Consider the following 4,184-nt stretch of genomic DNA (forward strand, 5'->3'; position numbering starts at 1 on the left):
GGATGCTTAACCAACTGAGCCACCCAGGCACCTCAAGAATAGGTATGAACTCTTCCTTAAATGCTTAGAATTCCCTTGGGAAGCCATCCAACCCTGGACTTTTGTTTTTTGATTACTGATTCAGTTCATTTGCTGGTTATTGGTCTGTTCAAATTTTCTGTTTCAGTTTTGATAGTTTATAGGTTTCCAGCTATTTATCCCATTTCTCCCAGGTTGTCCAATTTGATGGCATATAGTTTTTCATAATATTCTCTTAGAATTGTTTGTATTTCTGTGGCTGGTGTTGGTTGTTATTTCTCCTCTCTCTCATTTGTGATTGTATCTGGGTCCTTTCTCTCCCCCCCCTTATTTATTTATTTATTTTTTTTGATGAGCTTGTCTAGAGGGTTTTCAATTTTATTAAAGAACCAGGTCCTGGTTTCAGTGATCTGTTTTTTTTTTCCTTTCTATTATCATTTATTTCTGCTCTAATCTTTAGTATTTCCTTCCTTCTGCTGGCTTAGGCTTCCTTTGTTCTTTTTCCAGCTCCTTTAAGTGTAACATTAGGTTGTTTGAGATTTTTCTTGCTTCTTAAGGTAGGCCTTAATGCTATATGCCTTCCTCTTAAGACTGATTTTGCTGCATCCCAAAGGTTTTGGATTGTTGTGTTTTCATTTTTCATTTGTTTCCATGTATTTTTTAATTTGATTTCCTGGTTGGCCCATTCATTGTCTAGCAGTATGTGGTTTAACCTCCATGTATATGTGGTCTTTCCAAATTTTTCTTGTGATTGACTTCTAGTTTCCTAGCATTGTGGTTAGAAAAGATGCATGGTATGATTTCAACCTTCTTGAATCTGTTAAGGCCTGTTTTGTGGCCTAATGTGTGATCTATTATGGAGAATGTTCCATGTGCACTTGAAAAGAATGTGTGTTCTGCTTTCTTAACATGGGATGTTCTGAATATATCTGTTGAGTCCATCTGGTCCAGCGTGCCATTCAAAGCCATTGTTTCCTTGTTGATTTTCTTTTTAGATGATCAATCCATTGATGTAAGTGGGGTGTTACAGTCCCTACAATTATTGCATAATTATGAATTAGTTCCTTTATGTTTGTTGTTTTCTGTATTTGGGTGCTTTATGTTAGGTGCATAAATATTTACAATTGTTTGGATTGTAAACATTCAATCCAAATGTTTGGATTTGGATTGAATGTTTGTTGGATTGTCCCTTTATTAATATATAGTGGCCTTCTAGCTCTTTCTACCATCTTTCTGTGCCGCCATTATGGTGAGCATGAATGTCCTGGCAGATCCTCTCAAGAGCATTAACAATGCTGAAAAGAGAGGCAAATGCCAGGTTCTTATTAGGCCATGCTCCAAAGTCATTGTCCGATTTCTGACTGTGATGATGAAGCATGGTTACATTGGTGAATCTGAAATCATCGATGATCACAGAGCTGGGAAAATTGTTGCGAATCTCACAGGCAGATTAAACAAGTGTGGAGTGATCAGCCCCAGGTTTGATGTACAACTCAAAGATCTAAAAAATGGCAGAATAATCTGCTCCCATCCCGCCAGTTTGGTTTCATTGTGCTGACAACCTCAGCTGGCATCATGGACCATGAAGAAGTAAGACAAAAACACACAGGAGGGAAAATCCTGGGATTCTTTTTCTAGCGATGTAATACATTCATACAAATAAAATGCCTCACTGGAAAAAAAGGGAAAAAGGAAAAAAATATATATAGTGGTTTTGTCTCTTAACAGTCTTTGTTTTATAATCATTTGTCTAGGGGCACCTGGGTGGCTCAGTTGGTTAAGCATCCAATTCTACATTTTGGCTCAGGTCATGATCTCACCAACTGCCCATGACAGCCCATGCTGTCAGCATGGAGTCAGCTTGGAAATATCTCTCCCAATCTCTCCACCCCTCCCCTGTTCACACCCATGCTTTCTCTCAAAATAAATAAAAATTTAAAAATAAATAAAGACTAGTCAAAAAAAAAAAAAAAAAAAAGCCTAGTTTGTCCCATGTAGGTATTGCTACTCTGGCTTTCCTTTGACATCTATTTGAATGACAAATGTTTCTCCAGGCCCTCACGTATCTAGGTGTAAAATGAGTCCTGGGGCATCTGAGTGGTTCAGTTGGCTGAGTGTCCAACTCTTTATTTATTTTAATATATAAAATTTATTGTCAAATTGGTTTCCATACAACACCCAGTGCCAACTCTTGATTTCAGCTCAGGTCATGATCTCATGGTTCCTCGGATTGAGCCCTGCATTGGGCTCTGTGCTGACAGTGTGGAGCCTGCTTGGGGTTCTCTCCCTCCTCTCTCTCTGTCCTTTCACCTGTTCATGCTCTAAGTAAACCTAAAAAAATAAAATAAGTCTCTTGTAAGGCAGCATATAGAAGATGGATCTTGTTTTTTTATCCATTACGTCACTTTATGTCTTTTGCTCGGAGCATTTAGTCCATTGACTTTCATTTTTTTTTTTAATTTTTTTTCTTTTTTTTTAGTGTTTATTTATTTTTGAGACAGAGAGAGAGCATGAACGGGGGAGGGGCAGAGAGAGAGGGAGACACAGAATCGGAAGCAGGCTCCAGGCTCTGAGCCACCAGCCCAGAGCCCGACACGGGGCTGGAACTCATGGACCGCAAGATCGTGACCTGAGCTGAAGTTAGACGCATAACCGACTGAGCCACCCAGGCGCCCCAAGTCCATTGACTTTCAAAGTAATTATTGATAGATATGTATTTATTGCCATTTCATTACTTGTTTTGTTGTTCCCAGAGATTTTCTCTGATCCTTTCTTGTATTTCTTTCACGCATTGCTGATTTTCTTTAGTAATATATTTGGATTTTGTTCTCTTTATTCTTTGCATGTTTACTGGTGGGTTTTTTTTTATTAACTTGTTTTACTTTTTATTTTTTAAAATTTACATCCAAATTAGTTAGCATATAGTGCAACAATGATTTCAGGAGTAGATTCCTTAGTGCCCCTTACCCATTTAGCCCATCCCCCCTCCCACAAACCCTCCAGCAACCCTCAGTTTGTTCTCCATATTTATGAGTCTCTTCTGTTTTGCCCCCCTGCCTGTTTTTCTATTGTTTCCCTTCCCTTATGTTCATCTGTTTTGTCTCTTAAAGTCCTCATATGAGTGAAGTCATAGGATTTTTGTCTTTCTCTAATTTCACTTAGCATAATACCCTCCAGTTCCATCCACGTGGTTGCAAATGGCAAGATTTCATTCTTTTTGATTGCTGAGTAATACTCCATTGTACATATATACACCACATCTTCTTTATCCATTCATCCTTTGATGGACATTTGGGCTCTTTCCATACTCTGGCTATTGTTGATAGTGCTGCTATAAACATCGGGGTGCATATGTCCCTTTGATACAACTGTATCCCTTGGATAAATAGTAGTGCAATTGCTGGGTTGTAGGGTAGTTCTATTTTTAATCTTTTGAGGAACCTCCATACTGTTTTCCAGAGTGGCTGCACCAGCTTGCATTCCGATGGTGGTTTTGATATTTGGTTAGCATTTGGTTTGTATATAACCTCTTCTGCATACAGCTGCCTATATTGTTGATGGTCATTTAAGCTTGAACCCATTCTTCTCTCCTCTCCTCCTCATGTTTTAGATACATGTTATTGTAAATTCTTTTTTGTGTGTGAGTTCCTTGGTGGATTTTTTACAGAGACATTCACTTTTACTGCTTTTGTGTTTCCTACCTTTATACTGTCATTTTTGGGCTCTCCTTTCCACTCAAACAGTCCGCCTTAATATTTCTCACAGGGAGTACTGCTCGTCTTCAGAATTCTCTGCACTCCATCTACAAATGCTCCCTGAGCCATATCTCAAACCAAATTTCCATTATAATTTTTTTCAGGATACCTCGGGTTATTCTTGTTTAAAAATAGACACTTAGCTCTGAGGCATAAGGCTTTTCAAGAGCACTTTTCATTCCACTCATCCCCTGCATTCTGGATCATTTGTATCTACTTAATATTGCTTAATCTTAGTTACACTTTACAAAATCTCTTTCACAACTTTTATAAATATGGCCTGGTCTAGGGGCGCCTGGGTGGCTCAGTCGGTTAAGCGGCCGACTTCGGCTCAGGTCACGATCTCACAGTCTGTGAGTTCGAGCCCCGCGTCGGGCTCTGTGCTGACAGCGCAGAGCCTGGAGCCTGTTT

At 39.1% G+C, this 4,184-nt stretch overlaps 1 pseudogene; it reads left to right on the forward strand.

Annotated features, from left to right (window-relative positions):
- The first annotated feature begins 1,239 nt into the window (after positions 1-1,239).
- On the forward strand, positions 1,240-1,920 carry LOC125927505 (40S ribosomal protein S15a-like; annotated as a pseudogene).
- The last annotated feature ends 2,264 nt before the right edge of the window (positions 1,921-4,184 follow it).

The sequence above is a fragment of the Panthera uncia genome, chromosome E1 (genome assembly GCF_023721935.1).
Source record: "Panthera uncia isolate 11264 chromosome E1, Puncia_PCG_1.0, whole genome shotgun sequence".
Classification (NCBI taxonomy): Eukaryota; Metazoa; Chordata; class Mammalia; order Carnivora; family Felidae; genus Panthera; species Panthera uncia.